Genomic DNA, 25,858 nt, shown 5'->3' with positions numbered 1-25,858 from the left:
ATTCACCAATATTTTTGGAACTCTTCATCTTCAAATTTTTGAACTCCCCACGTAGTATTTGGAGCCGATAACCTTTTTGACTTTCTCGACACCCTGGAATGATTTCTGCAGAATCTCCCACGCGTCTTTCACCGCTTTTGCATTTGAATTTTTTTCAAAGGTTGATTTATCAACACCTTGAATAATTGTGTACAATGCCTTTTTATCTTTTTTTCCGGATCTCCTTTCACGCCGTCTTTTCAGCATTTGGAAGTGCTACTTCAGCGGCTGCATCAACGGGCTTGTTAAACCCATTTTCGACAATTTCCCAATTATCGTAAGAACCGAGTAACACCTTCATTTGGATACTCCAATTCCCGTAATTTATCACCATCAACTTGGGAATTTGCGGTTATATCATGCTCGCCATTTTTCAGAAATGTGACCTTGGCTCGGATACCACTTGTTGGAAACATTTATGGGCTTAGGTTTAAATATTTTCAATTTAAACAGAGGATGTGTATGTGGGTGTATATGGACTGTATGAATAAAGATATATAAAACAAACAACTTTATATTATTTCACTTAAATAGCAACAAAGCTACAACTTATATTAGTACAAGGCTATAACCTTTATTTCCTCTCTCTCTGAGCTTCTGCTCTTCCTTTTTTTTGTGTGTTTCAGCAAATACAAAGGATCAGCCTATTTATAGGCATTAGATTTACTAAATTACATCATATCTTATCTCACAGGTACTTACTTCATCCAACTATATATATCTAGGATATGTCAATGGCCTACCTTTATTTTAGGATTCACACTTGACTTTATATTTTGAACAATTCCCACCCTTGACTTTCAATGTTGTCATGTTCTATTTTTTTTCTCTTTCCACATTGCATGCTTCTGCTGCCAACTTTATCTTATTACACAAACCCAACTGTATCATTTATTTCAGGTTCTAGAGAGTTTGAAAATTCTAACAACTATATGCAGATTCCACTCTGAGATTCATCCTAACCGAGCAATTCATCATCTGAGATGTGACGGGTGTCCTACAATTCATATAACACTTTTCAGTTTATTTAGACAATATATTAAAAATTAAAATAAAAATTTATAATGAATTTAGGATTGTAGGTTTCATTCAGTTGAACAAGAAAAATAATTATCACTATGGAGAAAGGCTGTCACTATAAAAATAGATAAATATGTAACTAATTGAATATAACATTTGACACAATCCTCACTTGCATATGCAAGAACAATAATAGCGCCAGTTTCTATTTCATAGTGACGCAATTGAGGGGAAAGGCTTGCACCATTGGTAACAATTCCTCACCGCTATAGATATATGATAAGTTTATCCAACCGCATAAAAATAATCTATTCTTTTTGTGTGCTTGGATGCCAAGCTTCTTTTAGAGTGAACATGCCACATCACAAAGGTTAAAAAGATAAAAGTAGAGTTAATTACATTTTACTGATATCAAGAGGGTTTGATATACTAAAACCAAAGAGTATGATCCTCTATATCACGTAAGATCAGGATTTACAATTTATCATGATTAGGAAAAATCATACTCTATTATGTCCCATCAAGATGGACTTTGGTAGTTAAGTCCAATCTTTTATTTAAGCAATGTAAATCTTGGAAGAACGAGCTACGATCCTTTATTTTTTTAACTCCAAGAGATAGGATTGCGACCAAGATAGATTATATAAGCTCTAATAGAGGACATATCATCCTTATTGCCACCCCAATCAACATCTGTGAAGAAATGTAAGTTGAAGTAAGAATTATTATATAATTGTATTCCCTCAATTATGTACCTGCTATATAGCGTAACAACTTTTTTACATATATCCAATATTCAGTGGTCGGTTGATGCATGAATTGTGATAGGCAGTTGACAAACATAAGAAATATCTGGCCTGCTTATAAGAAAATATTGAAGATTACCCTTCACAACTTTATATTAATGTGCATCTTACAATTTTGTGCCATTCTGGACGGTCAACTGTTCATTTGTGGAAAGTGGTCCGATAATATTCTTTGCTTCTAACATGTTCATCTTAGGTAACAGCTCCAATATGTATCATCTTTGAAATTAATTAATCCTTGTCTGTTTTGTACCATTTTGATCCCCAAGAAGTACAACACCGTTCTAAGATCCTTGAATTAAAACTTTTTGGCAAGAATAGTAATAAACTCATTAATCTTATCAAGGTTGCTACAAGTTAGTTATATTATTAACATATATAATGATATAGATTATATAAGTACCATTATTGAACACAAATAAAGAAGTGTCAGCAAAAGAATTCTTAAACCTGACTTTTAGAAGAAAAGACTCGAGTTCGTGATACCATGTTGTGGCCCCTGCTCAATCCATAAATTCCTTTCCTGAGTTTGCACACATATACACAGTTTCATACAATCAAACTTGGAAAAATACATTATTCACATCCTGTCGACATAATGACCAGTAGTAGGTTTAACAACCGGGCTAAACGTGTCATAAAAATCAACTCCTAGACATTGATGAAAACCTTTCGCAATCAAGCGTGACTTGTGCATGTCAACAAAACCATCATATTTGTGTTTTATTTGAAAAATCCATTTACAACCCACCAAGTTGTATTTTTGAGAGGGAGGAACTAATTTCCAAGTTCCATTATGCACTAGTGCATTAAACTCATCTGACAATATTACATAAAATTTGAACTTCAATAATATATGAAAATTTTAATTATTGATATAAGAGGATTTTTGGTGCATGTCAAGTTATAATAAAATGTAAGAAGGGTAAAGACATGATCATGTTGAGCAGATAAAGATGAAACTACTTTAGATGCATAATGTTATTATCATGCTATAGACGGATTTGAAAGGATATGTAGATTATGCATGATCATGCCAAATATGGCATAATCCCGCTGCTTTATAATCAATATTTAATTTTAAATTCGGGTTTTATTTCATTTATTTTCTTTAGGATTTTATATCCCTACCTATATAAGATCATTACTATGTATTGGATTAGGATTTTTATTGGAATCAAAACCTAGAGTGTTTTATCTTATTTTCTTGTGGATTGAAGAATTCTTCCTTATGGTTTTAAGGATTATGTTGTGGATTCAAGAATTCCAGCTTGTGGATTCAAGAACGGCGTTATGGTTTCAGAGATTTTAAGGATTTCTCCTATAAGAGCCCTTGAGAATTAGTGCTTAATTTTCCCATGCTCCCATGTTGCATCAATTGGCATCCAAGTACGGTATATCCTGTCTTTTAGTTACCTGAATAATATAGACCGATTACCAAATAAGATCTTTGAATGGTTGGAACGGATTTGATTGCGGCTCTTAAGATTTCCCAGATCGAGTGGAAATATTGACATAAGAAACGAATAACAATAACAAGCCACATAATGGTGAAAGGGAAGATCAGAATAGAGTCACTCGAAGTGGAAAATATCATGTGGGTGAAATTTTGGCTCGGATTTAAGTACGGGTTATCGAATTAATGACAATAATATTTTAAGGATGATATGTCATTATTCTATGAGTATCTAGGATTTGATGAGTTTCTAGATTAGCAAATATATGTTGATAAATTTTTAAATATCATGGAGGTTCCGAAAAATATGCAGGCTAAGATATTATCATTTTGTCTAAAGACGGTGTATCTAGGTGGTGCGAAAAAGATTTCTTCATAGATAGAGAAAAGGAAAAAGGTAAGTCAAAACATATTGATAGATGAAACATTTGATGAGGGATAGGTTTTTACCGGATAATCATAAGTACAAGATGCATCTTAAAAGTAAAGAAGAGGATAATACAGATCATTATTATGGATCTAATCTTGTTGATCAAATGTTAGATAAATATACGGAATCAAAACATGATAGTTTGTTGATTGTGGGATAGGAGTTTGATTATGCTAATGCAAAGAACTATTTGAAATATTTAAAAGGTGCAAAAAAGTTGGAAAAGATTGTGAGATAACGAGTTCTAAAAAGTGCATGTCTATGATTGTGATAGATTTGATATGGTCAAACAAGACGAAAAAGACGTGGATGTAGAAGAAAACAATAAAGAGAGTCTTGATGATGTGTATGAAGACTGGAACGATGGGTACCTACAGGCTAGGCTAAAGGAGTGTGTACATAAAATGTCATTGGAAATCAGTCGATGATTTGCACTATAAGAATTTTTTTCAATCATTATGCAAGGTGTGACCTCAAAATTTTGAGATTGTGAATATCATGAAAACTTTTATTTAGGAAGATTATTGGTGAAACTTATGTTGCATCAAATAATGTTGTTTGGAATATTTTATTAGTTGTCACTATCGTACGAGAAATTTTTGTGATTAACGTTGCTATTGTGAAGTGTAAGGACATTTTAGTTTTTGATGCTGTTGATGTGAATGCATGCAAATTGGTAATTGGTATACCACATAAGTTTTATTTGAATTGGTGTCACAAAAGTTGGGGGTGAGATAATTGACTTCAAAAAAGATAACATGGAATATGTCATGTATTCATTTGAGGGACAAAAGGTCTGAAAGTCATCGTATGAATGCTTTTTGTCTCTTTATACAAAACCTGAGTTTTATGATATTGATTCCAAATTTGTGATCACAAAGGTTTATCATGATTGGTTCGAGCTGATTATAGTGCTACCTTTTCACGTAAAATTAATTTTGGAAGAGGAAGTGAAGTACAAAGTTCCAACCATACATTTATCTTTAAAAGTAACATTGTGGTGAGATAAATAACAAGTAGACACAATTTTTACTCTAGATAAGAACTCGAGATCAAGTTCTTTTGAAGTGAAGGAGACTGATTTAGGAGAATTTTTGGTGCATATGGAAGGCGTAATGAAACACGTGAAAAGTAAAAATATGATCATGCTGAGAACAAAATGATCAAGTTAATAAGGATGCATGATGGCATGATTACGCTACTGGACTAAATAATCATGCGGAAATAGGATTGGGCACTAGATACACTTTTTGGAGGGTATGGAGATTATGCATGATCATTGTAAATACGACATGATCACCCTGCCTAATAATAAATATTTTATTTTAAATTTAAATTTAGTTTTATTTATTTTCATTAGGGTTTATATCCCCACATATATAAATATCATTATTATATATCGGATTATGATCTTTTGTTAAAATTTAAATCTAGAGAATTTTGTCTTATTCTCTTGTAGATTCAAGAATTCTTCATTATGAATTTAAGGATTGCCTTGTGGATTAGAGAGTTTTAAGATTTATCGTGTTGGAGTCCTTATGAGGATTATCGTTAGTTTTTCCTACACTTCCGTATTTTATTAATTATCACCAAATAATATATGTAAATTACTTTCCACAATATCATAAATAATTCCACAACACCACTTAGTGTATGGTATCTCTTTCACTCAATTTACACGATATTAAGAGTTCGAATCTTGTTAAAAAAGGTGGATGTTTGGTTGTATTTAACTAGTAAATGAACAATCACATATAAAATATATTGTAAATATTATCGTCACACCTAATTATATTTCTTGTATTGTATTTTTGGTGACACTAAGTAAGTATAATGTCTCGAGAATATGTTCAACTTGATATTCGTGCCTAAAAATACATAATATTATTTTCCAAACCAAACCAAACCAAACATAGTGAGTATATCCCTCTTACAGCGGGGTCTAGGGTGGGCAAGATATATGCAACAATGCCCCTACCCTAAAATAGTTTAGGGAGACAATTTCCGTGAAGATCCTGGGCTTAGTGTATAAAAATAAAGCGTGTGACAAATAGAAAAAGCACATACAAATAACAAAAATAAAATTTAGGAATTTAAGAATGCATACCTTGGAAATTCAAAATTATAGAATCAGTATCTTTTACCGATGAAAATTTAGTACACGTGAATTGTAAAGGAATTAAAATTTACCGGTTTTTGGTTGAAATATTAGTGCACGAACTTGCTTGACCAGTTCAAATTCTGACCACTTGATAGAGATCCGTGCGAACCGAACTGAAGTGTCAAATCTTAAAATTTGATTGGGGTGAGAATTATCACTGTAACCGTACTTTTTTTTTAACTTAGGGAACCCGCAACCGCTATATCATGTATATCGAATTACATATAAAATTCTTTTCTGGATTAATCAATACAATAAAATATTATATTTAATATTATATATATTTTAAAACTATTACATTTTATTTCAAAAAAAAATAATATATAAAAATAATAAAAACATTTTTTATTATTTTTATATATTATTATTTTTTTATGGAAAAGATGACATAAACTATTAAACATATGAAATAGCTTACAGAGATGACACTGAACAAGATAAATTAGAATTTGAACTCATATCATTACATCCTCTTGACTATTGATTTTCTTCCTTCGACTTGTGAAGAGGTGATAACAAATCTCTGCAAACAAATAGTATGGGTACAAGAAATGTATACCCAAACAGTGGTAGAATAAAATCTTCAATTTGTCAAAGTTTAAAAAAATCTCCGTGCTTCTGATATTTTTAAGAAGCAAAAAGAATACAATGTTATAAAGTATCATGAGCAACGTTGCTCACATAAGATATACCTCCACATAAACCTTCTTAGAGATTGGAATCCTTCATTTATTGCTTCAATAATTTTAGAACTTGTTGATTATTTTGAGGCAATTAGGTGAAGTCATCAGAACACCCTACATGATATATACCAAAATTGACAGATTAAGTTGGATCATATTGAACGCTTGGGCATGGGGGTTGAGTTTCTTCAGAGGCGACTGTAATGACTCTCAGCTCTTGCATGCAATCCAAATAGGGAAGCGAAATGAAAGAGGATCCGAGAAGCAAGTGCTCAAAAAGAAGATATTGAGGACAGATTTAAGCAGATGTAAGAGACTTTGAAGAGTCATAATGAAGAAATTTTTGGTCTAGGGATGAAAGAGGATATACGATTTTACATATCAGATTATATGAATCACCACAAGGTACGACTTCATCTAGGTAGGTACATATTTTCCTATCCTCTTATGTCCCTAGACTAGCAATTTCGGTATTAGGACTCTTCAAAGTTTCTTGCATCTTCTTTAACACGATCTTTGTATTTCCATTTTGAGCTCTTGCTTCTTGCATCCTTTTTCTTTCTTTTTCCCTCTTTGAATTGCATGCAAAAGATGAGTCGAGTCGTAGTCACCTATGAAGGAAACCTAATCTCAATGCCTAAGCGCTCAAAATTATCGAACTTAATGTCCCAATTTTGGTACATGTGGCGTGGGGTGTTCAGATGGATATGCATCTAATAGCTTCAGAAATATCGACCAAGTCTGAAATCATTGGGAAATAAATGCAGAATTCCAATCTTTGAGAAAATTTCTATGAATTTACATATTCTGGCTGAAAAAAAGGTCGTAATGCTCGATTACAATGTCTTCTTTTAGCTTCATCAAAACATCATATATGCAGATATCCCTTTTAAAGCTCAAGAAATCAAAGAAGTTTAGTTGGGCTATATTTGTTGTACTCGTACTATTTGTTTGCAGATGTGTTACCACTGTTAGGGATTCGAGCATAAAAACGCAACGGAAAAATAAAATTTTTGAATCCCTACCGCATGATCTATGTATAATGAACGAATAATTACGGAGAATATATGTTTTACCTTAAGAAGCTTTACATTAATGGAAAGATGGAGGTCTTGAATGATCACCACGTAGCCCGTCATTGGAACGATCTACGCCTTAAAGGTATCCACATGAATGATCGCCCGGAGGATGGGTGTATACTAGCACGTTCTTGAGGCCGCCTTCTTGCTCTCTCTATCTCTCTTTAAGCTGCTAGGGTTTATATTTTATCAAATAAAACGTGTAACCCTAATTCTATTAGAAAAAGATATTATATAGGCAAGAGTTAATGGGCCTCCAACCCTAAACTGAATTTTAGAGTTATTATTATTATTAAATTCAAAATTCTAATTATTGTATTATTAAGTCTCACTTAATCATCAAATAACTTAATTTCAGATTTAATATTAAATTCGAATATCCTATTTATTTAATTAATTAAGTCACTCAATTAATAACAAATAATTCAAATTACTTACATTTAATTTAAATCCGAATTTAAATTAAATAATCCTCCTATCATTCTTTGTGCGACCCTATAGGTTATTATTATGTTGGAAATAATTTTAAATCTAATTTAAAATCATAAACAATGAGCGGCATCTAGTAATACATCATTGTTACCCAAGTAATAATAATTAAATCGGTGATCAATTAAACCTTTCGTGAATAATATACAATGTAATATAATCCCTTTAGCCTTATAATATAGATCAAACTCGAGGCATCCATTGTGTCATCCTCTGTTAACGTTCAATCTTTCTTTCCTTGATCAATGAGTAAACTATTAAACAAATCAGTATTTGAGCACGACCATGCATTTTATAGTCTTACTCAATCAAGAGGCAAATAATATCACTCCTTTAATAAAGGACGGCTAAATCCCATCTAGATCATTCATATTTCTGATACGATTCATAATGTATCCAATGTCTACTTTTATTATTACCCGGTCACGGATAACTTTCAGTAGTATCAAAGTATATTAATTCTCGTATAGAAATATAATGATTTAAGGTCAAAGGACCAATACATCATTATCACTGTGAGATTAACTTATGACACTATAAACATATAGTATCTCACAACGGGTCAATCCAGCACCATGTATTTAACTTTAGTATAATGACCAATACATATGATCAATGAGATGTGATCATCAACCAACAAATACACTAGTCTCAATGTATTTATTATCTTCCCTTAACAATAATACTTGACTAGGGACCTTTAGGAATATCAATACTATTATCATAATCTCATTTCTAAGTCACGTACTTAGAGGTATAGATTTACACATCAAATTCCAAGGACATTTCTTAATCTAACATCTTATCGCAGAAAATAAAGATATAATAAATTACTAAAGGGTAATCCATATAATCATAATTAATAATCCAAATATTTCATAATATAAACATAATAGTGTTGTCTATAGGGCACAAACACTAACAATCTCCCACTTGCACTAGAGCCAATAACCCATGTATCTAATACCCATGGAACTAGTATGACCTTCGTGCTTTTACTGCGACAAAGCCTTAGTCAGTGGGTCTGCAACATTATCATTAGTATGCACTTTACATATATGTATATCTCCTCTTTCATTAATCTCTCGAAGGAGGTGATATCTCCTAAGTATATGCTTTTCTCGGGAATGGGACCTTGGTTCTTTAGCCTGCGCGATGGCTCCATTATTATCACAGTAAAGATCAACTAGATCTGTGATCGATGGTACCACACCAAGTCCCGTTATGAATTTCCGTATCCAAACAGCCTCCTTGGCTGCTTCACTAGCTGCAATATACTTAGCTTCCATTGTAGAATCAATTACTGTCTCTTGCTTTGAACTCTTCCAGCTTACCGCACCTCCATTAAGGCAAAACACAAAACCTGACTGAGATACTGAATCATCGCATACATTATAGATCCAATTGCCGAAACATATGGAACTTTGCTCATACGGCCCTTATCATCTAATAATTTAGGGCAGTTGTCTTTTGAGATCAGTATCCCATGAGACATTGGGACATATCCTCTTTTTGCCTCTTGCATCTCGAAACGATGCAATACTTTGTCAATGTATGTAATCTGACTTAGGCCAATTAATTTCCTTGATCTATCTCTATAGATCTTGATCCTTAATATATAGGTAGCATCACCTAAGTCCTTCATCGAGAAACTATTTCCCAACCAAGTCTTAACAGCCTGTAGAGAAGGTATGTCATTCCCTATTAGTAATATGTCATCTACATATAGTACTAGGAATGCCACATGGCTCCCACTAACCTTCTTGTAAACACATGGTTCATCTTCATTTTAATAAAGCCAAATTCTTTGACTGTTTCATCAAAACGACGATTTCATCTCCTTGAGGCTTGCTTCAATCCATAAATAGATCGAAGCAACTTACAGACCATCTTAGCAAACTTGGGATCCATAAAACCCTCAGGTTGTATCATGTATACATCCTCTTCAAGGCTTCCATTTAAGAAAGCGGTTTTGACATTTATTTGCCAAATCTCATAGTCATAGTAAGCAGCTATTGCTAGCAATATCCTGATGGACTTGACCATAGCAACTGGTGAAAAGGTCTCATCATAGTCTATACCATGAACTTGTTTGAAACCTTTTGCCACCAGTTGCGCTTTATAGGTCTGTACTTTACCAGCCATGTCAGTTTTCTTCTTGAAAACCCACCTGCACCCTATAGGTTTTACCCCTTCAGGTGGATCAACTAAATTCCATACTTTATTTTGATACATGGATTCCATTTCGGATTTCATGGCCTCTAGCCATCTCTCGGAGTCTGGATTGTTCATAGCAACTTGGTAGGTAAGAAGCTCATCATTATCTATGAGCATTACATCATCATCTTGACTCAAGAGAAATCCATATTATCTCTCTGGCTCATGACGAGCCCTACTAGATCTACGAACAACCTGTGTTTCCGGAGCAGGAACATCTTGATGTAATTCCTGCCCATTTTTCAACTCTGGTTCAATATTATTTTGTACAACTCGATTTTCTTCGAGATCTATAGTCTTCCCACTAATTTTCTTTGAAAGTAAGTCTCTTTCAAGAAATACAGCGGTTCGAGCAAGAAAAAAATTGTTCTCGGTAGGATTGTAGAAACTATACCCTTTAGTTTCTTCAGGATATCCCACAAAATAACATTTATCTGATTTTGGTCCCAACTTGTCAGACACCAAGTGTTTCACAAATGCTTCGCATCCCCATACTTTCATAAAAGACATGCTGTGACATTTTTCAGTCCATATCTCATATGGAGTCTTTTAAACCGATTTAGTTGGAACTCGGTTTAGTGTATATGCAGCCGTTTCTAGAGTATAACCCCAGAAACTTATTGGAAGATCTGCTAGACTCATCATCGATCGCACCATGTCCAACAAGGTATGATTTCTCCTCTCAGAAACTCCATTCCATTGAGGCATCCCAGGAGGAGTAAGTTGTGATACGATACCACACTCCTTCAAGAAACCTTTAAACTCGAGGCTTAAGTATTCTCCTCCACGATCTGATCATAGAACTTTTATACTTTCCCCTGTTTGCATTTCCACTTCAGCCTTGTATTCTTTGAACTTTTCAAAAGAATCGGATTTGGTCTTCAAAAGATACATATATCCATATCTACTGAAATCATTGGTAAAAGTAATGAAGTAGTAAAAGCCAACTCTTGCAATCGTACGCATTGGACCACATACATCACTATGTATAAGTCCTAATCGTTCGGTGGCCCTTTCACCTTGTCCGGTAATAGGAGCTTTAGCAATTTTTCCAATGAGACAAGATTTGCATTCTTCATATGTTTCAAAATCAAACTTATCCAAGTAACCATTTTTATGTAATTTGGAAATGCGTTTCTTATTTATGTGACATAAACGACAATGCCAAAGGTATGTTTAATTTGAGTCTTTCATCTTATACGTTTATTATTATTATTTATGTTATAGACAAGAGTATCTATATCAAGAACATATAAACCATTAAACAAACGTGCAACCCCGTATGTAACATTATTGAATGAAAAGAAACAACTATTGTTCTGAATCAAAAATGAAAAAGCTTTCTTGTCCAAACAAGAAACCAAAATAATGTTTTTCCAAATCGCAGGCAAGTAAAAACAAATATCTAGTTCTAAAATAAACCCAATGGGCATTGATAAATGATAAGTCCCTATAGCTAAAGGAGAAACCTTTGCTCCATTGCCAACTCGTAGGTCGACTTCTCCCTTCGCCAATGTCCTACTTCCCTGTAGTTCCTGCTCATTTATACAAATGTGGAACCACATCCAGTATCTAATATCCAAGATGTAGAAGTAGATAAATTGACTTCTATAACATAAATACCTGAATCAGAAGCAGTAATAACAGCCTTCTTCTTCTTCTTCTTCTTCTTCTTCTTCTTCTTCAGATCCTCCAAATAAGCATGACAATTCCTCTTCCAATGACCTGGTTTCTTGCAATAGTGACAATCACCAACCATTGGAACACCACCTTTAGGCTTCAAAGCCTTGGTCGGATCAGGTTTCAGATTGGAATTCGATTTAGATCCCATCTTCCTCTTGCCTTTCTATTTACCATTTCCTTTGGCTTTCCCCTTATTCACCATCAACATGGGAGCATGGGATGCCTTCTGAACATTGGTCTCAGCAGTTTTCAACTTAGCCAACAGTTTGGTGGGGTTCTTATCTATCTCATTCATATTGTAATTCATCACAAATTGAGAATAGCTATTCTTTAAAGATTGCAAAATTAGGTCAATCTGGTGCTCCACAGCAATCGGGGCACCCAATTTGGCAAGGTACTCAATATACCCAATCATCCTTAGAACATGCGGTCCAACCGGATCACGTTCTCCCTGCTTACATGCATGCAATGATTTGAAAGTATCAAACCTCTCCTGACAAGCCTGTCATTCAAACATACATTTAAGGCGCTCAATCATGTCATAAGAATCCATATTCTCATGTTGTTTATGAAGTTCAGCACTCATGGTTGCTAACATGAGACATTGAACATCCGTGTCATCATCGATATGTTTCTGATAAACATTATATTGAGTACATGATGCTTGTTCAGGGAGAGGTGCAGGGCGAGGGATATCTATGACATAGAGCTTGTGCTCTTGTTTGAGGATAATCCTTAAGTTCCTCTGCCATTTAAGGAAGTTTGTTCTTGTCAGCTTGTCCTTCTTAAGGACTGATCGCACAGAGAAATTGTTTGAATTGATTGCCATTTGATATCTACAATGTTTAAAATGCATAAGATAAATTAGTCTACAGATGATTATTAAATTATGTTTAAGTGATTAGTCATATATATTCAAAATATATATCTTCCACTATTTTATCAAATTAATAGCCCTAACTATTAATTCAGAAAGAGTATCTTCTATATAGTTTCTAGTGAGCCAAGATCCAAATTTTCACAACGTTTTAGTTCAGCTTTGGCTTTACTCCTAAAACATGATTTAATAAGGTAGACAACATTTGTTAATTATATCAACTATATAACTCTTGGATAGTTTAGTGGAACAATATTTATTCTTATTTATCCAATAAATCTCACCAAACTCTATGCCTCTAAGTTCACAATCCTATTGTGGTAACTTAGTTAAGTCAAAACTCAAAGGTCTAAAAAGTATCATATACTTCAACACGCCGTCCCACGATAGATGGGAGTACTTCGCTCTGGAGAACCCACTCCTTATCGATCTAAGGGTTAACGCGTTGGACATATTTGAATGCATCTAAATAACTTAATATAAACATTAGGGTTTTGTTAGTATTATAACGATCATGATCTCATCATAAAGAGATTCCCATTTTTTTCTTCAATAAAATACTTCAAATCAATACTCGTCAATGGTTTGATTTCCAGGTAGTGGAGGAGTCACATCGGTCTTGCTCAAAATCGCACCATATCGGAAGTAAAGAAGATTCGTATTTTATTTCGTGTTTCATAAACACGAGAATCTCATAATCATTTGCAAATTTTAAAATCTTTAGTCGTTACAGATTTTATCTTGTTTAGGCATGGCATGGGTGACGTATCTAATACATACATTCATGCATGATTAATCTAATTAAAGCATACATCATTAACTATTCTATACATACATTCATACATCGATATGTAAAGTGCAGTATGTAAACGTGCTTGGTTATGGCCTTTATCCTATATGATCCGTTCAAGCTAATGAAAGGATCAAGGTCAATCTATGGTGAATAAAATAAATACAATTACAATTACATGTCTTCATTCTTCTTATCTTGATTGCTGCTTCTCCTCTTGGATCATTCCTTCTTGAAGTACATTACATAAAAACAACCTATACTAATGTACTTACATAAGAAAACTCGAGTTACATTCGAGGTAATATAGTTACAAGAATAATGAAAATGACATGCAAGTCGTATTTATAAAACCAAAACCATCCGGCAGACCCCGGATGGGGTCGAGCTGAAATCTCAATTTCGGAACAACAGATCATATCTGAACCAGTCTCTGCCTCTACTGCATCATATGCAGTTCCAGAAGCATGTATCATATACATACTGAACATACCCCATTTCACAGGTCATGTCAACACACCGCCTGTCCAATAAATTAGATCAATATCTATAAACCAGACATCTTTCTTAACATACAAATCGCATACTGATCAGTCATGGAAAATTTATTACGTGCTCATATGATTATATGCATAAACATCACGTGAATATCCAGAAAGCTCTACATAATTAGCTCGATCATAAATTAACATAACAGAATGCATATTAAATCTCACATATAAATCGTATCACATACATACATGGCAGATCTGATTCATGCTGAATATATTAAAAACTGTAAAACACGTAACCAAATTATCCCATTATACACATAGCTCTGATGCCATTGTTAAGGATTCGAGCATAAAAACGCAACGGAAAATTAAAATTTTCAAATCCCTACCGCAGGATCTATGTATTATGAACGGATAATTACGGAGAATAAATATTTTACCTTAAACCTTTCGTGAATAATGTATAATGTAATATAATCCCTTTAGCCTTATATTATAGATCAAACTCGAGGCATGCATTGTGTCATCCTCTGTTAACGTTCAATCCTTCTTTCCTTGATCAATGAGTAAACTATTAAACAAATCAGTATTTGAGCAAGGCTATGCATTTTATAGTCTTACTCAATCAAGAGGCCAATAATATCACTCCTTTAATAAAGGAGGGCTAAATCCCATCTATATCATTCATATTTCTGATACGATTCATAATGTACCCAATGTCTACTTTTATTATTACCCGGCCAAGGATAACTTTCAATAGTATCAAAGTATAATAATTCTCGTCTAAAAATATAATGATTTGAGGTCAAAGGACCAATACATCATTATGACTGTGAGATTAACTTATGATACTATAAACATGTAGTATCTCATAACGGGTCAATCCAGCACCATGTATTTAATATATGTGCCTATGTTTTGACTTTAGTATCATCATACCTATGATCAATGAGATGTGATCATCAGCCAACAAACACACGAGTCTCAATGTATTTATTATCTTCCTTTAACAATAATACTTGACTAGGGAACTTTAGGAATATCAATACTATTATCATAATCTCATTTCTAAGTCAAGTACTTAGAGGTATAGATTTACATATCATATTTCAAGGACATTATTAATCTAATATCTTATCGTAAAAAATAAAGATATAACAAATTACTAAATAATAATCCATATAATCATAATTAATAATCCAAATGTTTCATAATATAAACATAATAGTGTTGTCTCTAGGGCATTAACAACCACAAATTGCAAATTGACGGATATCCTCTACAGGCATCTGACACAATTACTACCCATATTCTAGTATTCTTTTAGACTTCATTTTAAATTTAACATTGGAATATCAATTTATTATGAGTAAGGAAGAATTTACATATTAGAAATGTTAAAATATTATAAATAGAAGATGAGCGTATAATCTATACCATGTTGCCTATAATCTATACCATGTTGCGCTAAGAATATTTGAAATTACAAAGAAAATCATCTCTTGAGGAACCTAAAAAAAGGATAAAACCTACATAAACAGATCACGGTAGTCGAATATAATTTTTTTATTATAAATAACATAATGGAAAAGATGACATAAATTATTAAACATATGAAATAGCTTACAGAGATGACACTGAACAAGATAAATTGGAATTTGAACTCATATTCTTACATCCTCTTGATTATTGATTTTCTTTCTTCGACTTGTGAAGAGGTAATAACAAATCTCTGCAAACAAATAGTACGGGTACAAGAAATGTATGCCCAAACAATGGTAGAATAATGTCTTTAATTTCTCGAAGTTTAAAAAAATCTCGGCGCTTCTAATATTTTTAAGAAGCAAAAAGAATACAATGTTATAAAGTATCACAAGCTCCGTTTCTTACATAAGATATACCCCTACAGAAACCTTTTTAGAGATTAGAATCCTGCATTTATTGCTGTAATAATTTTAGAACTCGTTGATATTTCTGAGGCAATTAGATGAAGTCATCTGAACACCCTACGTGATATATACCAAAATTGATGGATTAAGTTGGATCATATTGAACGCTTGGGCATGGAGGTTGGGTTTCTTCAAAGGCGACTACAATGACTCTCAACTCTTGTATGCAATCCAAATACGGAAGCGTAATGAAAGAGGATCCAAGAAGCAAGAGCTTAAAAAGAAGGTTTAAGCAGATGTAACATACTTTGAACAATATTAATGAAGAAATTTTTGGTTCTGGGATGAAGGAGTATATATAATTTTACATAGCAGATTTTGTGAATCACCACAAAGCACGACTTCATCTAGGTAGGTACATATTTCCTTATCCTCTTCTGTCCCTCAACCTGCAAATTCTCCATTAGGGCTCCAAAGTTTTTTGCATCCGCTGTAACACGATCTTAGTATTTCCTTTTTGAGATCTTGCTATTTGCATCCTTGTTCTTTCTTCTTCCCTATTTAGATTGCATGCAAAATTAGAGGAGTCGTAGTCACCTATGAAGAAATCTAACCTCAATGCCTAAGCGCTCGAAATTATCCAACTTAATGTTCCAATTTTGGTACATGTCGCTTGGGGTGTTCAGATGGATATGCATCTAATAACTCTAGAAATATCAACCAATTCTGAAATTATTGGGAATATAAATGCAGAATTCCAATCTCCGAGAAAATTTTAATAAAAGTACATATTCTGGATGATACAAAGCTCGTAATTCTCGATTACAATGCTTCCTATAAGCTTCATCAAAACATCATAAAAAGCTCAAGAAATTAAAAAAGTTTAGTTGGGCCACATTTGTTGTGCTCGTATTATTTGTTTCCAGATGTGTTACCACAAGTTGCAAGTTAAAGCATCTTCTCTACATGCATGTGACACAACTACTGTACCCATATCTAATTATTCTTTTAGGCTCCATTTTCAATTTAACATTGGAATATCCATTTATTATGTGAATGGAAGAATTAACATACCCGATTAATTAAAATATTATTAATAGAAGATGAGCCTATAATCTATACACCATGTTGCGCCAATAATTATTTGAATTTAATTAGAAAATCTTCTCTGTGAGAAACCTACAAAAAAAGAATACAACCTACACAAACAGATCATGGTAATAGCAAATACATAAAAAATTTATAATAAATAACACAAAGGATAAGATGACATAAATTATAAACATATGAAATAGCTTACAAAGATGACACCGAACAAGATAAATTGAATTTGAAGTCACATCCTCACGTCCTCTTGACTATTGATTTTCTTCCTTTAACTTGTAAATATGTGATAACAAATCTCTACTAACAAATAGTAGTTGTACAAGAAATGTGCGCCCAAACAACGGTAGAATAACCTCTTTAATTTGTTAAGTATCTCTGGTATTTTTATGAAGCAAAAAGATGACACTGTCATAAAGTATCAAGAGCTCTGTTGCTCACAAAAGATATACCTCCATAACAACCTTCTTAGAGACAGGAATCCTACATTTATTGCTGCAATGATTTTAGAACTCGTAGACATTTTCAAGGAAATTGGATGCAGCCATTTGAACACCCCACGTAATATGTACCAAAATTGGGAGACTAATTTGGATTATATTGAGCGGTTGGGCATGGAGGTTGGGTTTTTTTAGAGGCGACTGTAGCGACTCTCAGCTCTTGCATGCAATCCAAACAGGGAAGCGAACTAAAAGAGGATCCAAGAAGCAAGAGCTCAAATAGAAGATATTGAGGCCAGGTTAAAGCAGTTGCAAGAGACTTTGAAGAGTCTTAATGAAGAAATTTATGTCTAGGGGCGTAAGAGGATATACGATTTTACATGGAAGTTTATTTGAACACCACATGGCATAATTTCATCTAGGTAGGTACGTATTTCCCTATACTCTTATGTCCCTAGACCTACAATTTCTTTATTAGGACTCTTCAAAGGTTCTTTTAACTACCTTAAAATGGCCTTAATATTTCCTTTTTGATCTCTTGCTTCTTGCATCCTTTTTCTTTTGTCTTCCTTATTTGGATTGCATGCAAAAGCTGGGAGGCGTTGTAGTCACCTATGAAGAAACCTAACCTCAATTCCTGAGCACTCAATATTATTCATATAAATGTCATAATTTTGGTACAATTTTTCAACTTATTCACATTGATATTTGGGGACCCTTTAAAGAGATCACTCATAATGGATTCCAAATCTTTCTTACAATTATGGATGATTTTAGTAGATTGACTTGGGTGTTTTAATTTGTGAGCACATAAATCTAAGGCTGTTTCTGTCATTGATCATTTCATTTCATATGCAAAAATTCAGTTCAACCTTAACATCCAGATTTTAAGATAAAATAATGCTGCTAAATTTAATGATAAAAGGCTTTAGGCTATACTTCTTAATAAAGGATTATACATCAAAAAAATATGTGTTTATACTCCTAAATAAAATGGTGTTGTGGAGAGAAAACATAGACATCTTTTGGAAGTTGCTAGGGCTTTGTATTTTCAAGCACAGTTACCTTTAACTTATTGGGGAGATTGTCTTTTATGTGTTGTTAATATCATCAATAGATTACCACTGTCAGTTCTGGGATATGTTAGTCCTTATGAGATACTATTTGATGAAGCACCTGACTTCAGTTATTTCAGAATTTGTGGATGCCTATGTTTTGTTAGCACAATACCAGCCTCCATACATAAATTTTAACCTAGAGCTACACCTCATGTCTTCTTGGGGTATCCTTCTGGTATTAAAATTTACAAAGCCCTTAACCTTGATACATAAGATCAATGTTTCTAGAAATGTCATTTTTCATGAACAACATTTTCCCTATCATGTCTCTTCATCACAATAATTTTCATTCTTTCTTCCTGCTGCTACTGATCAAAATTTCTTTCCTCATGATCCTCTTCCTGAAATATTTCAAAATACTTTTTATACTGATAATCACCATTCTAATCAGTTTGAAACTGATGCCGATCATTTTGATAATGACACTTATAACACTGATTTAGCATTTCAGCAAGTTCCCTTGAGTAGAAGTACTTGAAATTCAAAATCACCATCATTCTTATTTGATTATGTTTGTAGTCATAGTATTTCTGCATCTCAGCACTTGTGTCACATGGTTGCATACCAGTCTCTTCCTATATCACATAGAGTATTCATATATATGTCAAGGTGAGACCTTTACCGAACTTGTTTCCTATCAAGAAGCCTGTCAAGACCGTAGATGGTTAGCAGCTATGAATACAGAATTACAAGCTCTATAATGGAATAATACATGGGTTCTTGTGCAGCTACCTCTTGGTAAAATGCCCATTGGCAGTAAGTGGGTTTATAAAATAAAATATAAGGCTGATAAGAGTGTTGAGATATTTAAGGCCAGATTTGTAGCACATAGATATAATCAGAAATGGGAAATTGATTTTTTAGGGACATTTTCACCAGTAATGAAGATGATGACTGAAAGATATTTAATTGATGTTGCTGTTAACAGAGGTTGGTTTATTTCAATTAGATGCCAATAATGAATTTCTGCATGGAGATTAATTTGAAAAAATGTACATGCTTGTTCCAGAAGGTGTTCCTAACCTTGATAACTTGGTTTGTAAATTAGTTAATTACGTCCTTGTATGGCCTCAAACAGGCATCTATGCAATGGTTTGCTAAATTGGTTGGAGAGTTGCTAAATCAGGGTTACTCACAGTCTACAAATTCGTAAATATGTCTAACTTCGTCGAATATGATTGATAAAACAAAGAAGGAAAGTTGGAAAAAAAAATATAGAAGGAAATATTTAAAATAAAACATATCATATTTTTGAAAATCAAAGGTCTGCCTTGCAAATTGCACTTGCATCCAGCTGCTTCATAATCTATTTATTTTTAACTACTTCCTACTTGAATTGGTTTCTAAGTCTAGCTACTTCCTAATTTAACTAATTATTCTACTCAAATTGGATTTAATTTCGTACATCCTAATTCAAATGCACCCTACTATATATATGCAGATTCCACTCTGAGATTCATCCTAACCGAGCAATTCATCATCTGAGATGTGACGGGTGTCCTACAATTCATATAACAATTTTCAGTGTATTTAGACAATAAATTTAAAATTAAAATAAAAATTTATAATGAATTTAGGCTTGTAGGTTTCATTCCGTTGAACAAGAAAAATAATTATCACTAAGGAGAAAGGCTATCACTATAAAAATAGATATATATGTAACTAATTGGATATAACATTTGACACAATCCTCACTTGCATATGCAAGAACAATAATAGCGGCAGTTTCTATTTCACAGTGAAGCAATTGAGGGGACAGGCTTGCACCATTGGTAACAATTCCTCGCCGTTATAGATATATGATAAGTTTATCCAACGGCATAAAAATAATCTATTCTTTTTGTGCGCTTGGATGTCAAGTTTCTTTAAGAATCAACATGCCACATAACAGAGGTTAAAAAGATAAAAGTAGAGTTAATTACATTTCACTGATATTAAGAGGGTTTGATATACTAAAACCAAAGAGTATGATTCTCTATATCAAGTAAGATCAGGATTTACAATTTGTCATGATTAGGAAGAATAATACTCTGTTATGTCCCATCAAGATGGACTTTGCTAGTTAAGTCCAATCTTTTATTTAAGCAATGTAAATCTTGGAAGAACGAGCTACGATCCTTTATTTTTTTTAACTCCAAGAGATAGGATTGCGACCAAGATAGATTATATAAGCTCCAGTAGAGGACATAACATCCTTGTGCCACCCCAATCAACATCTGTGAAGAAATGTAAGTTGAAGTTAGAATTATGATATAATTCTATTCCCTCAATTATGGTACCTGCTATATAGCGTAGCAACTTCTTTACGTTTATCCAATATTCAGTGGTCGGTTGATGCATGAATTGTGATAGGCAGTTGACAAACATAAGAAATATCTGGCCTGCTTATAAGAAAATATTGAAGACTACCCTTCACAACTTTATATTAGTGGGCATCTTACAATTTTGTGCCATTCTGGATGGTCAACTGTTTATTTGTGGAAAGTGGTCCGACAACATTCTTTGCTTCTAACATGTTGGTCTTCGGTAACAACTCCAATATGTATCATCTTTGAGAGAAGATTAATCCTTGTTTGTTTGGTACCATTTTGATGCCCAAGAAGTACAACACCGTTCTAAGATCCTTGAATTAAAACTTCTTGGCAAGAATAGTAATAAACTCATTAATCTTATCAAGGTTGCTACCAGTTAGTTATATTATTAACATATGCAATTGTAATAACCCCAATTTTTGAGAAATTTTGAAACCCTTATGAATAGTGTTTTTGCTGAACGAGAAAACTTTTCATGCCACGCTATGTAGGGGTTCTGTTATTGATCTTATGGGATATTATTAGTACTCTATGAAGTATATAAGTGTATGTAAAGATCGTCAGAATCCAATTCCGAACACTTTGGTTTTTCCCGGAAATCCACAAGATACGGAGAGAATTGAGTATAAGGTAACAGGATAAAAAGGATTTAAATTAAAGGATTATAATAGAGGATCATAAAAAGGAATATAATGTATTGAGAAAGGTTAAGGGAACCTAAGTAATAAGATCCCGGGTATGATCCTTCAAACGATAAACGAGAACGAAAGTTAAGCAAACCGTATAACAGATCAGCGGTCATTAGGCAAACGATTAGGAAGTTAATCAAAGGGATTAGGGGGAATGATGTCATCCAACCAATAGAAAGAGGACAAGGAAGGGAGGATGACATCATGAGGATGACATAAGCATGACATGGGAAGGAAGGAGGTGTGGTAGCTTTGTAACCACACAAATCCAAGGGCAAGAAGGTAATTGACTAAAGCAAGCACAAAAACCAATCAACCAAGCCAAGTAAAATCATTTTCATCAAAAATCAAAAGCAACCAAGGCTTTGTTCTTCATTGCTCACGGCTTTTCACTATTCAAAAGGCAAGAGAAATTCAAAATCCAAGATCCAAGCTTCCTAAATTGGTAAGATAATTCCCTAATCATCTTCATGCTTAGTTAGGACTATATCATGAGTTTAAGCCATTAATTCTTTCTCTATCTTCTTCATTTAATCAAAGAAGAAGACAATGAATAGTGTTTTCAAGTTTTTAACTTGAACTTTTTCTTGTTTTTCTTGAAGATCCAAGCATTCTTAAGACTTCTCAAAGCTTCTTAAGGCTTCCTAGCTCCACCCACCACTTCAAGGAAGGTATACCATCTCCAAACCCTAGATTCCTATATATTATAAGATGATTTTGATTAGTGGGTTGATATTGTAGCTTGTTGTTATGATTTAGAGTTTGGGATTTGGAATGGTAGTGAAATGGAATGGTAATTGTTGTGGTTTTGATTTAAAGGAACTTAAGTATGATTAAAGTTAAGTTTAGGCATAAGTATGAATGATTAAATTGAATTGGTTGGGGTTGTTATGATGTGATGAGGATGGATGTTGGTTGTATGTTGGATTTGAGGTTGGTTTGTGGTTGGTGTTGAATGGTTAAAATTGGGAAATCGCGTAAACATAGCCGTCGTAACGTCCGATTTTCTTTGGACTGTTTTGTGCATAGCATTAGGACCCGAGAACCCCCTGCTAGATTATGACCACTGCCATGTTTAGATAGCTCATGTTACGAGCTTCGTTTTGATATGTAGTTCGTTCGATTCCGATGCACGGTTTAGGAGAAACGACCGTTTCAAGTAACGGCGTTTCGCGAACGAAACTTTTTCCCTCGCCTTACTTTGAAATGTAGGTTAAAGACCAAAAAGGGTTAATTAATGTATGAAACATTTATGGTAAGTGTGTTAGGCAGTTGGTAAGACATTCGCGAAGGAATCGCTTTAAAACTCGTAAAGGTTAAATTATTAAAAATGGTGGAGCCGAGGGTACCCGAGTGACTTAAGCAAATCAGTGAGCGCAAAACAAGCGTTAGAGTCTAAGTTAGTTAAAGTATAGATTTACAAGTGATTTTGGTTTAATTCCAACTTACTTGTTGTTTATAGGTTATCAGACTCGTCCCGAGCCTTTCTCACCCCCAAGTCGCTCAGGCAAGTATTCTATCCGTTATACTGTTGTTGTGATGAATATATGTATTTGCATTATCTTGCGATAGATGCATGTTGGATAATTAGCAAATGATGCGATATATTGTAGCATGTGATATGGTATATATGCATGCCTGTTTCATATTCTTGGAATATATATCTGTTGGTTCAGTTGATAATACCTATGCTAGAGGATAGCGGTAACTTGCATATACCCTTAGTATAGGGACCCAAAGGTGAAAATATTTTCTAAAACCGGGAGTCGAGGTATATTATTTAAAGAATAAGGTGTAAATAATCAAACTTATTTTCGATTATTCAAATAAAGATAATACTTTCATATAAGTATATCTTTGGTTATTTAATACTCGTTTCAAGTATAAGTTTTAATACTTCTACTTCAATTATTTTTATAAAGATTATTCTTTATGGGAATATTATTTAAATATTAATATTCAGTCATTTTCTAAATATTCTGGGGACTGATTTACTTCATTAAATCAGTTTTACTCCAAACACTCTTTAAAGTGTTTTCGAGTCTTTAAAATGATTTTCAAAAGTTAGAGCGGATCCCAAAACTATTTTTATATTTAAGATCTTCCTTTTAAAAAGGGGATTTAAATACTCGCTCAAAACATGGGGGATCCGGCTCGGTGGTGTGTTTTATATTCGCAACAAGGTTGCTGTCTTGGTAAAAGAGTTTTTGATTACTTACCCAATATTCGGGAAGTAAAATTCTTGGAACAAGTTAATCCATTAACAGGCATCGCCTGGGAAATATCGGTGAGTTTTCCTTTCCAACTAGATACGACTTCTTGGTGGAGCCGTACCAACAAGTTTCTACTTGGGGAAAGGGGGAAACGAGCTTTACGTTTCAGAGTCATGGATTTCATCTGAACTAGGAGTGGCGTAAGTGGTCGAGTAGCGCCGGCCCAGCCTTATTATATTGGCCCAAATGGCCTGGAAGTTCCGCTAAGGCGGTCCATTCCTTAGGAATTCAGTGTTCGGTTGACAAGTAAATCCGACAGGTTCTCCTCTACATGTAGAAAATGGTGGGGTTGTACTACTACGACTGATCATCGTAAGTGGTCTTCCTGGCGCGGTAAACTCCCGTAATGAGTTCATCATCCATTTGGATAATTCTGCAACACTACCCGTAGCATTTCGATCGAAAGGCTACTAATAGGTGGTTGCCGAAGCATTGACAGGGTCAAACATTTTTATTGGTGTATCCATTGAATGAAGTATCTCGTAACTTCATCTCTTTTCAAAATATTTCAAAGATCAAATATTTTCAAGTTTTATTTGTGGTCTCATCTATGGGATGACCTTGTGAATTTTATTATACTTTGAACAGTGGTAGTTCAAGTAGCTTTATAAATGATATAAGTATAGTGAAGTATTTGGTAACTTCATCCCTTGTTTTAAAACTTATATCCAGTAAGTAATTACCTTACTCACGATAAAGATTCTAGTAAGTATCCATTTAGATACTTATATTATTGTTATCACTATGTATTATCTTGCGAGCTGTAAGGCTCACTCTTGCTTTATTTCTTCATCACACAACAACAGTTAGGAAGGATGGCCAGACTCCAGCAGACCCAGCGCAAGCGCGTGGGAAGCGTCCCTCGTCTTCCCGATGATGTCGTAGCTGCTATAGCTACAGAGGTAGATCTATTGTAGATCAGACCATCTACTTTTGAGAATCAAATTATGTATAATTATAACTTGTGGCAGATAATGGCAATTAACTGTAAATTATCAAGTAATCATTTTGGGTTGTAATAATTTTAAATTGTGGATTCAAAGACTTGTACTTATTTCAATTTCATCTCTGAGACTATAATGGGTTGTGGTGTGTGTTAGTGTGGGGTCACAGCATGAGGTTATTTATTATTAATTAAGTGAAGTGATATTGTGGAAAGAAAGACCGTGACAACCCGGATCCCCGACCCCGGATCTGGGGGTGTTACAGCAATGATATAGATTATATAAGTACCATTATTGAACACAAATAAAGAAGTGTCAGCAAAAGAATTTTTAAACCTGACTTTTAGAAGAAAAGACTTGAGTTCGTGATACCATGTTCGTGGCCCCCGCTCAATCCATAAATTCCTTTCATGAGTTTGCACACAAAATGTGGTTTATCTTTGTCAATAAAACCATGTGGTTGTACCATATACACAGTTTCATACAATCAACCTTGGAAAAATACATTATTCACGTCCTGTTGACGTAATGACCAGGTTTAACAACCAGGCTAAACGTGTCATAAAAATCAACTCCTAGACATTGATGAAAACCTTTCGCTATCAAGCGCACCTTGTGCCTGTCAACAAAACCATCATATTTGTGTTTTATTCGAAAAATCCATTTATTGTTGGGTTTTAATCCAAGCATGTTTATTTATTTAATAATTGTTTTGTTTAATTTCTGTAACAACTCATGTCTTGGTCATGTTTTCAGCTGAGATAGTTTAGGAAGTGGGAAAATGAACGTTAGGTGGTAGCTTGTTTTTAGGAGGTTTGGCCTTGGTTTTTTGCTTTACATCTGTATGCAGGTGTATTTAGTTCTA

This window comes from Apium graveolens, chromosome 9 (assembly GCF_009905375.1).
Source record: "Apium graveolens cultivar Ventura chromosome 9, ASM990537v1, whole genome shotgun sequence".
NCBI lineage: Eukaryota > Viridiplantae > Streptophyta > Magnoliopsida > Apiales > Apiaceae > Apium > Apium graveolens.
Note: the sequence above shows the minus strand (reverse complement) of the source record.